Genomic DNA, 11,706 nt, shown 5'->3' on the forward strand with positions numbered 1-11,706 from the left:
CAGCTCCTAGAGGGCGCAACCTTGCTGGGCACCAGAGGCTCTGGTCCAAGGCCCTGCAACTGTAGCCAGAGCGGAGTGAGCTGACCTGGTCCTGAGCCCAGGAAGGTTTGGAGGGTGGGGCAGGTTGGAGAGTGCAGAATTGACAGTGGTGACAATGGTATGCCTCTTTCCCCCAAACTCTTGTCTGGGCAAAGATGTTAAGAGTTTTAGTAAATTTGGGCTGAGTTCGTCTAAGCATTTGTTACCCCTATAGTCTAATATTAAGGCAGTGTCCTGGGCTTCAGTTCCGCCGGTGTCCAGCAGGACAAGCCACAAAGTTCCTGGGCCCCCCATGACCAAACCTCCCTCACAATATCATCTCCATCTTTTTAACCATCCCAAGGTTCCAGTGGATGAATGACCCTTTTTAGTCATCCTCAGGGAAAACTTTGTTTAAAATTCCAACCCACTCCTGTTGATTATTTACTGTAACCAAAGATGGGTTTTTCAACATGGGGACCGTTCCCCTCAGTATGATTTTAAAAGGCACCCACTTTTTCCTATGCACAACTTCCCCCATAACTAAGGTGACACCTGCCCAATGAGTAGGGATTAGTGGCAGCTGGAGCTGACGGTCAGTTGTCAGGACGCAGACCTACCAGGCATAGTAATAACAGCAGGGACAGAGCGCAGTTGGTCAGCTCCACCTGCGTGTAAGAGTGGGGGAAATAATAGTAAAGGTGGGAGGGGAGAGACAAAGCCATATGCCAATCCAGAGCCTGGCACATAGTCGGTGCTCGCTGTTGGGGGGGAGGGCGGCTGAAGGGAGCGCCTTCAGCTACATATCCTAAGATACTTTAGCAAGAAGGAAATAGCTTCTCCTGATGCACTTTCAAATCTTCGAGGCACCGAGAGCTCCCTGCTGAAATTTTTCATGTCTGACATGAAATGCTCAATATACTAATCAATCCCTTTTTCTCTCTGCTTGAAGGCTTGGTTTAAGAGTAGAAGGGCCAAGTGTTCGGAGACATCAGAGGGCAGTAATGCTCAGAAACGTGCCCCACGTGCCCAAGGTCCTCCCTGCTGTCATCATCGTGTGTGAACACTGCCGTGCCATTCTGCTTCAGGAGCTGGATTGGGTCCACGTTTTTGTGGAGCAAGTGCCGCTGGAGCTGCCTCTGCTGCCCATGCCGCCCATGCCACCCATGCCGCCCATGCCACCTAACCTGCCCGTGCACCAACCTGCCGTGCCACCGTGCCGCCTGAGCCACCAGGCCCATGCGACCCAGGCCGCCCATGACACCCTTTCCTCCTATGCTGTTGCCTCCTCCGCCCTGTCATCTTCCACACGTGCTTCACTGTAGGTGCCCTCATGTGGCATGGCGTCATTCCTTTCCATTGGAGATCCATCAGCTGCCCCAACTTTCTATTGAATTGTGTCTGTGACAGTTTTTTCCAAAGGGCCTTTGAGCCAGTTTCAAATTCTGCCTACCTCACCACCAAGAAGAGTTCCCCAAAGGCCTGTAAAGTATATTAATTACAAGTAGAGCCCTTGACCCACTGTTTTAGGGCATGTTTCTGTATTTTCAATCAGTTGTGAGTTCTCTGCATAGTTGTTCTCTGTGTCACATGGGGTTAGTAAATTTGATGGAAATTGCTAAGCCAACGCCATACAGACCGAAATGCCCAGGAGGCCTCCTTTCATGCAGTAACAGCCCTGAGTCACCATCATAGGCCATGCACATCTCAGAAGTTTGCCAGGTGCCCGTGAGGGGTTTACACAGACCCACCTGTTCTCTTCCACCCTCTCCCCCAGCACCCATGTTCTCCGCACACTGCCCCATCGGGACCACCTAGATGTGCAAGACGGGTGGTGTGAGTCTCGAATGGTAGAATAGTGTGTTTCAAAGCATGCCTGAAGCCCATTCATGGTGACCAGCTCAGGTACAAGGAGGACTCCAAGGGACACTTCTGCAGTGACTACTCATAGGGCTTTACGGAAGAGAGGGAGCGGGGCACCGTCGTTTTCTTTCCCAGTTCTGTCCACCACCTTCCCTGTTGTGGAGGGCACGTGTGGAGAGAAACCACACTAGCGGAGGGGGAGGGGCCTACCTCTGCGAAGGTAACACACGAGGAGACTGTCCAGGCCTGCATGCGGCTCTTCTCATCCCCTCTCGCCCACCCCCAGGTACGGAAAGCATATCGTAGCTCCTTCTACAACTCAGAGCTGACGGATGAGGTGGCCTTCAACTGTATTTTGTCACCTTCAACATCCTTGGGAGAACCCTGGTTCCAGCTACTTCAACACTGAAAGGGAGCCTCTTGGGTGAGTGTTGCCTGAAGCCAGGAGGTGGTGGTCCCTGAGCACTGATCCAGGATAATCACTTTATTTAAAAGAAGCAGGTAGGGCTTCCCTGGTGACGCAGTGGTTAAGAGTCTGCCTGCGGGAAGATCCCACATGCCGCGGAACAACTAAGCCCGTGCGCCACAACTACTGAGCCTGTGTGCCACAACTACTGAAGCCCGCACACCTAGAGCCCGTGCTCCGCCACAAGAGCAGCCACTGCAATGAGAAGCGCCGCAACTACAGAAAGCCCACGCACAGCCACAAAGACCCAACACAGCCAAACATAAAATAAATTCATTTTAAAAATAAAAATAAATAAAAGCAGCAGGTATGGGAACATATGTATATGTAAAACGGATCCACTTTGTTATAAAGCAGAAACTAACACACCATTGTAAAGCAATTATACTCCAATAAAGGTGTTAAAAGAATAAAAATGAAAAATAAAATAAGAGCAGCAGGTAGAACTTACCTTTGCTCATGGGGCCTTCTTCAAATGGAAGTGTCAGGTAGAAAACACACACGCACACACACAGATACTACACAGGTATGCACCCTATATCACATGTCTGTGATAGAAGCACAAACATACCCAGAAAATACCCGGAACACAAGCAGAATTGGCTTGTGTTATTAAAATAACCCTTCTGAAATGTATCTAGTGGCCTGTTGTCCTAGCCTTCGGTTATTTCAGGTTCGATGCTGGGAAAGAACGTGTGTCCTCGTCCACCCTGGCCTTGCGGACGGGGAGGGGCTCATGCGGAACTGAAGCAGTGTCCATGCTGCATCGCCAGTTTATTTACACAGGCACACACAACCCTTCTTGTTGGTAGGACGACCCCAGCCTGAGGAAGAATTTTGCTGACGGACCAAAAACCGTTTACACGGCTAGTCAGGTTTGGGCGGTAGCACTGCAGAGGGTTCTTGGAACCTGGACACCTGAGATCTTCTCTGAGATCGGAATCGCCTCCTTCTTACGCAGTAGCGATGGTTTCAGCATCGTGCCTCCGGATGGAGAAAAACATAGCCTTTCTTTGAAGTTCCCCAAGCCCAGCAAAGTCGCAGGCTCCACGCTTAGACACCACTCTCGCTCCCATTCTAACCTCAGGCCCGAGACCTGAATGGCCTCAGCCATCAGCTGTGTAGGCTTCAGCCCAGGCTCCCGAAACCAATCCTACAGCTCCTGCTCAAGGTGTCACTCTCAAGAGCTGTCCTGGGCACCATCTTCCCTTGTGACTCCAGGATACTTCTGTGCAAATGGCAAGTTTTGAAACTGCCTCTTGGTACGTTCCTTGATGGAGGTCTTGCTATTCTTTTCCTTTGTGCATTTTAATAGTCAGGTGCTAGAGGGAAACTGGCTATTTTCATTTATTTATTTTATTTGGGTGGGATAATGACATCTTTATTTTGGACTACCTCGTAAAGAAATGTAGCATTTCCTTCCTCCCCCCAGTTTTATTGAGATATAATTGACATACAACACAGTATAAGTTTAAAGTGTGCAGTATAATGATTTGACTTACATACATCATGAGATTATTAGCACAAGTTTAGTGAACATCCATCATCTCATATAGATACATGAATACATAGAAAAAAAATTTTTGTGTGTGATGAGAACTCTCAGGATTTACTCTCTTAACTTTCATATGTAACATACAGTTGTGTTAATTGTATTTATCGTGCTGTGCATTACATCCCCAGTGCTTATTTGGCTTATAACTGGAAGTTTGTATCATTTGATTGCCTTCATCCGTTCCCCACCCCACCACAAATCAGATCTCTTTTTCTATGAGTTTGTGTGTTTCTTTTTCAAGTATAATTGACCTACAACACTCAGTTAGTTCCTGTTACATAGTGATTGGGTATTTCTATCTATTTCAAAATGATTTCCACGATAAGTCTAGTTATGATATGTCACCAGAGATATCACATAGGTATTGGTTATATTCCCCACACTGTACATTTCATACCTGTGACTCATTTATTTTGCAAGTGGAAATTTGTACCTCTTAATTTCCCTCACCTGTTTCTTTCTTTCCTCCACCTGCTTCCGCATCTGGCAACCACATGTTTGTTCTCTGTATCTGTGACTTTGTTTCTGTTTTGTAATGTTTATTCACTTGTTTTCTTTTTCAGATTCCACACATAAGTGAAATCATACAGTGTTTGTTGTCCTCTGACTTATTTCACGTACCATAGTACCCTCTAGGTCCATGCACGTTGTCACAAGTGGTGATATTTCATTCTTTTTAATGGCAGAGTAATATTCCATTGTAGTTATATAATATACAAGTTCTTCATTCATCTATTGATGGGCACTTAGGTTGCTTCCATATATTGGCTAATGTAAATAATCATGTAATGAACATACAGGTGTATATATATTTTCTAATTAGTGTTCTTGTTTTCTTTGGATAAATACCAAGGAATGGATCATATGGTAGTTCTATTTTTAATTTTCTGAGGAATCTCCACACTGTTTTCCATAGTGGCTGTATCAATTTTCATTCCCACCAACAGTGCACAAGCGTTCCTTTTTCTCCACATCCTCCCCAACACTTGCTCTCTGTTGTCTTTTTGATAAAAGCCATTCTGACAGGAGTGAGGTGATATCTCATTGTGGTTTTGATTTGCATATCCTTGATGATTAGTGATGCTGAGCATCTTTCAATATTCCTGTTGGCCATTTGTATGCCTTCTTTGGAAAAATGTCTATTCAGACCCCCTGTCCATTTTTGAATCAGGTTGTTTGTGTTTTTGATGTTGAGTTGTGGCAGTTCTTTGTATATTTTGAATATTAACCCTTGATCAGGTATTTGTTTGCAAATATCTTCTCCCATTCAGTAGGTGGCCTTTTCGTTTTGTTGACAGTTTCCGCCCCTGTGCAAAAGCTTTTTAGTTTGATGTAGTCCCATTTGTTTAGTTTTGCTTTTGTTTCCCTTGCCTGAGGAGAAATGTCCAAAGAATATTACTAACACCAATACGAAAGAGACTACTGCCTATATTTTCTTCTACAAGTTTTATGGTTTCAGGTCTTACATTTAAGTATTTAATCCATTTTGAATTGATATTTGTGCATGGTGTGAGAGTAGTACAATTTGATGCTTTTGCTTGTAGCTGTCCAGTTTTCCCAACACCATTTATTGAAGAGACTGTTTTTTGCCCATTGTATGTTCTTGAGTTCTGTGTCATAGATTAATTGCTCATTTAAGTGTGGGTTCATTTCTGAGCCCTATGTTCTGTTCCATTGGTCTATGTGCCTGTTTTTATTCCAGTGCTGTACTGTTTTGATGACTGTAGCTTTGTAGTATAGTTTGAAATCAGGGAGCATGATACCTCCAGCTTTGTTCTTTCTGAAGGTCATTTGGGCTATTTGGGGCCTTTTGTGTTTCCATGCAAATTTTAGATTTATTTGCTCTAGTTCTGTGATAATACCGTTGGTATTTTGATAAGAGATTGCATTGAATCTGTAGACTGCCTTTCTTTTATAATGCAAAACAGATTTATCAGCATGCACGACTATGAGGATTAGGATCCAAGATGAAAAGGAAAGAATACTTCTGTCCAACAGAGAAGAAGATCAAGATTCTTAAGTAGCTGACTTTGGGACCTGCTGGGTGGGAAGACTTGCTGTGTTGCCTTCAGATGTTGTCTCTTTACCTGATGCTTCAGATGCTTTAGCAGCCTTTTCAAGCTGTCCCTCACTCTGGGCTGCCTTTTCTAAGTCCTTGGGATAGTTAAGCTGGTATTCCAGATAGCTTATGTTCCTGGTGTGTTGATCCAGGAACTTTTTCATGAAGCGTGAGAGATTGGTTTCTGTATTTTTAGAAGCCGAGTCCTTCACGTGTTGCAGGAGGTTGTTTAATGCGTTCTCCAACTGCGGAGCAGACTCTACGGCTTGTTTGTCAGTTCCCTTGTGTCGTGTGGCCATTTTAACAATATTATAAGTGTCTGCTTATTTAGGCTATATTTACACCAGTTGGATAGGTACCTTTGAGCTAACGGGTCCCGGTCTGCTGTGAAGAAGTAAACAATATAGAACCAATATACAGAGTTTATCTTGGGCTCACTTGTATTACACCGCAAAGAATCATGTAACATTATGCTCTATCTAGAAATAGATTATAGCTAGTTAGGAGAAATGATAGTATCATTTTAATTCCTAACAGTAATCATGCGTTATAGGTACTTGTTTGATGATTAAATCATGAGTACAAGCAGCCACCTGTCCAAATCTGTTTCGGCTACTTACAGAGTGATAGCTTAGATTTGTTTTGTGGCCCACTATCTACAAAGTGTATTCTAGAAGCTGAATTAGTTTTTTTTATGACATAATTAATTCATCAGTACATCTTATTTCAAAAGTTTTGATAATACAGAGAAAAACCGCAAAGTTCCTCTTCTCCAAGCCCCAACACCCAGAACATGCAGAGGGAAGCCTGCAATCCTACCCTTGGTTTTTCTGCTCCCCTACTGATTTAAGCAAGTGAGTGTTTTGGTTTGGTTTGGTTTCGTTTTCTGGCCACACCGTGCATCTTGAGGGATCTTAGTTTCCCGACCAGGGATTGAACCAGGGCCCTTGGCAGTGAAAGCGCCGAGTCCTAACCACTGGACCGGCAGGGAATTCCCAGCAAATGGCTTTACACACCTGAGACTCAACTTCCTCATCTGTGGAACGGAAAAAATAGTTTCTATCGCATGTTGGCTATTTTATAAAAAGGACTTGACTTTACTGTTCTCTGACTCACTGAAGGTACTTACATAATGATCCAGATGATTATCGCTTGACCCTAGTCTCCTGGGTGTAGGGTACAGTTCTTTCATTTAAAGTGATATGTTATCAGAAAATGAAAAATTATACATCCATATTATTCTTTTAACATTAGTGACTATAAAATCAAGTCCAGTTTATTGATCTAGTAAGAGAAATCTGAGACTTGAAAGCACTTTCTTCTCTTCCTTTTAGAATGATTTGGCTTGGTTTGGTTTTAAACTTAAATATTTTATTATACTTTTTACATGTATATTTTGTAAATTTGTAAATCCCCAGGGCCCCGTTCAGTTCTTTAGTCACCTATAAATCTTAACATACAATGGCACATAGAGAAAAAAAGAATGAGGTGCTAACACCTCCTACAGTGTGGATGAACCTCAAAAACATTATGCCAAGTGAAAGAAGCTGGCAGCAAAGGTCACATATTGTATGATTCCCCGAGTATTAAATATCCAGAGTGGGCAAATCCAGAGACAGAAAGCAGATTAGTGGTTGCCAGGGGCTGGAGGAGGGAGGACTGGGGAATGACTGCTGAATAAATAGGGGTGTCATTTTGGGGTGATGAATACGTTTGTCTGCTTTTATTTGGCGGCACCAGGTCCTAGTTGCGGCATGCGGGATCTTTGCTGCCGCGTGTAGGATCTTTAATTGGGGCATGTGGGATCTAGTTCCCTGACCAGAGATTGAACCCAGGCCCCCTGCATTAGAGTGCAGAGGCTTAACCGCTGGACCACCAGGGAAGTCCCGATGAATATGTTTTGAAGCTAGATGGTGGTGATGGTGGCAGAACATTGTGAATGTTCTAAATGCCACTGAACCATATACTTTAAAACGGGTAATTATATATTATTTGAATTTTACCACAATTCTAAAAAATGATATAAGAGGAAAATAATTGTTGTGGATAGACTGTGATAAAGGGTATGAGTGGAATAAGACGTGGGACAAGGCGTCAGTTTGACTGTCCTAAGCCTCTTTTATGTATTGGTGTTCCCCTAACCCAATCCCACTCTCATTAACTCTTATTTTTGTTTGTTTGTTTGGGCACCTATTGTTGTCCTCTTGGATGCACCTGGTGATAGCAGAATAAATATTGAGAAGAAAAGCCTTCAGGTATAAAGGGGCTACATCTAAAATTAGGGAATTAGTCCTTTTATATTTTTAATTCTTTCAGAAATTTGTGTCAACTTTTGGGTTGTGAGATGCTTGATGATATTTTTATCTATGGAAAACGGAGATCTAATGGCCAGATTTCAAAGTCAGGTAAGAGCTTAAAACCATATGCTACATTTGGGCTTACGTGTTTATACTGAAATTAATACAGATGATGCAAGTAAGACTTTAAATGGGCACTAAAATCGTGACCTATGTCATGGCAGCATTCCATCTGAGGGCTCACAGTAGTTAAATCCCTTAGGATAGTCATGAGACAATCAAAGCCAGAGGACCAATGAAGCCAGTTGTTACAATTCAAAATAGCCAGTTTGTGAGAAATTAGAAGTTTTTAAACAAAGAGTTAGAAAATGTAAAGAGGAACAAAACAGAGATGAAGACTATAATAACTGAAATGAAAAATACACTAGAAGAAATCAACAGTCTACCCTGTCTTTACATTCCAGATCAGTGAATGCAAAGACAGGGTAGTGGAAATCACTGAAGCTGAACAGAACAAAGAAAAAAGAATAAAACTAAATGAGGACAGTTTAAGAGATGTCCAGCATACTAATATTCACATTATAGGAGTCACAGACGGAAAAGAGAGAGAGAGAAAGAAAGGGGCAGAGAACATATCTGAAGACATAATAGCAGAAAACATCCCTAACCTGGGAAAGGAAATACACATCTAGGTCCAGAGAGCAAATAGAGTCCCGAACAGGATCAACCCAAACAGGACCACAGCAAGACACATTGTCATAAAAATGGCAAAACTTAAAGAGAGAATACTGGGGACTTCCCTGGTGGTCCAGTGGTAAAGAATTTGCCTTTCAACGCAGAGGCTTGGTTTCAAAACAAGTGAGTAAACATTACAAAACAGAAACAAAGTCACAGATACAGAGAACAAACATGTGGTTGCCAGAGGGGGAGGGGGGTGGAAGAAGGAAAGAAACAGGTGAGGGAAATTAAGAGGTACAAATTTCCACTTGCAAAATAAATGAGTCACAGGTATGAAATGTACAGTGTGGGGAATATAACCAATACCTATGTGATATCTCTGGTGACATATCATAACTAGACTTATCGTGGAAATCATTTTGAAATAGATAGAAATAGCCACTCACTATGTAATAGGAACTAACTGAGTGTTGTAGGTCAATTATACTTGAAAAAGAAACACACAAACTCATAGAAAAAGAGATCTGATTTGTGGTGGGGTGGGGAACGGATGAAGGCAATCAAATGATACAAACTTCCAGTTATAAGCCAAATGAGCACTGGGGATGTAATGCACAACACGATAAATACAATTAACACAACTGTATGTTACATATGAAAGTTAAGAGAGTAAATCCTGAGAGTTCTCATCACACACAAAAGTTTTTTTCTATGTATTCATGTATCTATATGAGATGATGGATGTTCACTAAACTTGTGCTAATAATCTCATGATGTATGTAAGTCAAATCATTATACTGCACACTTTAAACTTATACTGTGTTGTATGTCAATTATATCTCAATAAAACTGGGGGGAGGAAGGAAATGCTACATTTCTTTACGAGGTAGTCCAAAATAAAGATGTCATTATCCCACCCAAATAAAATAAATAAATGAAAATAGCCAGTTTCCCCTCTAGCACCTGACTATTAAAATGCACAAAGGAAAAGAATAGCAAGACCTCCATCAAGGAACGTACCAAGAGGCAGTTTCAAACTTGCCATTTGCGCAGAAGTATCCTGGAGTCACAAGGGAAGATGGTGCCCAGGACAGCTCTTGAGAGTGACACCTTGAGCAGGAGCTGTAGGATTGGTTTTGGGAGCCTGGGCTGAAGCCTACACAGCTGATGGCTGAGGCCATCCAGGTCTCGGGCCTGAGGTTAGAAAGGGAGCGAGAGTGGTGGCTAAGCGTGGAGCCTGCGGCTTTGCTGGGCTTGGGAACTTCAAAGAAAGGCTATGTTTTTCTCCATCCGAAGGCACGATGCTGAAACCATCGCTACTGCATAAGAAGGAGGCGATTCCGATCTCAGAGAAGATCTCAGGTGTCCAGGTTCCAAGAACCCCCTGCAGTGCTACCACCCAAACCTGACTAGCCATGGAAACAGTTTTTGGTCCGTCAGCAAAACTCTTCCTCAGGCTGGGGTCATCCTACCAACAAGAAGGGTTGTGTGTGCCTGTGTAAATAAACTGGCGATGCAGCATGGACACGGCTTCAGTTCCGCATGAGCCCCTCCCAGTCCCCAAGACCAGGGAGGACCAGGACACACGTTCATTCCCAGCATCGACCCTGAAATAACCGAAGGCAACAGGCCATTAGATACATTTCAGAAGGGTTATTTTAATAACACAATCCAATTCTGCTTGTGTTCCGGGTATTTTCTGGGTATGTTTGTGCTTCTATCACAGACATGTGATATAGGGTGCACACCTGTGTAGTGTCTGTGTGTGTGCGTGTGTGTTTTCTACCTGGCAGTTCCATTTGAAGAAGGCCCCATGAACAAAGGTAAGGTCTACCTGCTGCTTTTATTTTATTTTTCATTTTACTTTTTTTTAACATCTTTATTGGAGTATAATTGCTTTACAATGGTGTGTTAGTTACTGCTTTATAACAAAGTGGATCCATTTTACATATACATATGTTCCCATACCTGCTGCTTTTATTTATTTTTATTTTTAAAATGAATTTATTTTAAATTTGGCTGTGTTGGGTCTTTGTGGCTGTGCGCGGGCTTTCTGTAGTTGCGGCGCTTCTCATTGCAGTGGCTGCTCTTGTGGTGGAGCACAGGCTCTAGGTGTGTGGGCTTCAGTAGTAGTGGCACACAGGCTCAGTAGTTGTGGCACACAGGCTTAGTTGTTTCGCGGCCTGTGGGACCTTCCCGCAGGCAGACTCTTAACCACTGCATCACCAGGGAAGCCCTACCTGCTTCTTTTAAATAAAGTGATTATCCTGGATCAGTGCTCAGGGACCACCACCTCCTGGCTTCAGGCAACACTCACCCAAGAGGCTCCCTTTCAGTGTTGAATTAGCTGGAACCAGGGTTCTCCCAAGGATGTTGATGGTGACAAAATACACTTGAAGGCCACATCATCCGTCAGCTCTGAGCTGCGGAAAGACCTATGATATGCTGTCCGCATCTTGGGGTGGGGAAGAGGGGATAAGAAGAGCCGCATGTGGGCCTGGACAGTCTCCTCTTGTGTTACCTTCACAGAGGTAGGCCCCTCCCCCTCCGCTAGCATGGTTTCTGTCCCCACGTGCCCTCCACAACAGGGAAGGTTGTGAACAGAACTGGGAGAGAAGCCGACGGTGCCCCGCTCCCTCTCTTCCGTAAAGCCCTATGAGTAGTCACTGCAGAAGTGTCCCTTGGAGTCCTCCTTGTACCTGAGCTGGTCACCATGAATGGGCCTCAGGCCTGCTTTGAAACACACTGTTCTCCCATTCGAGACTCACAC

Source organism: Phocoena sinus, chromosome X (genome assembly GCF_008692025.1).
Source record: "Phocoena sinus isolate mPhoSin1 chromosome X, mPhoSin1.pri, whole genome shotgun sequence".
Classification (NCBI taxonomy): domain Eukaryota; kingdom Metazoa; phylum Chordata; class Mammalia; order Artiodactyla; family Phocoenidae; genus Phocoena; species Phocoena sinus.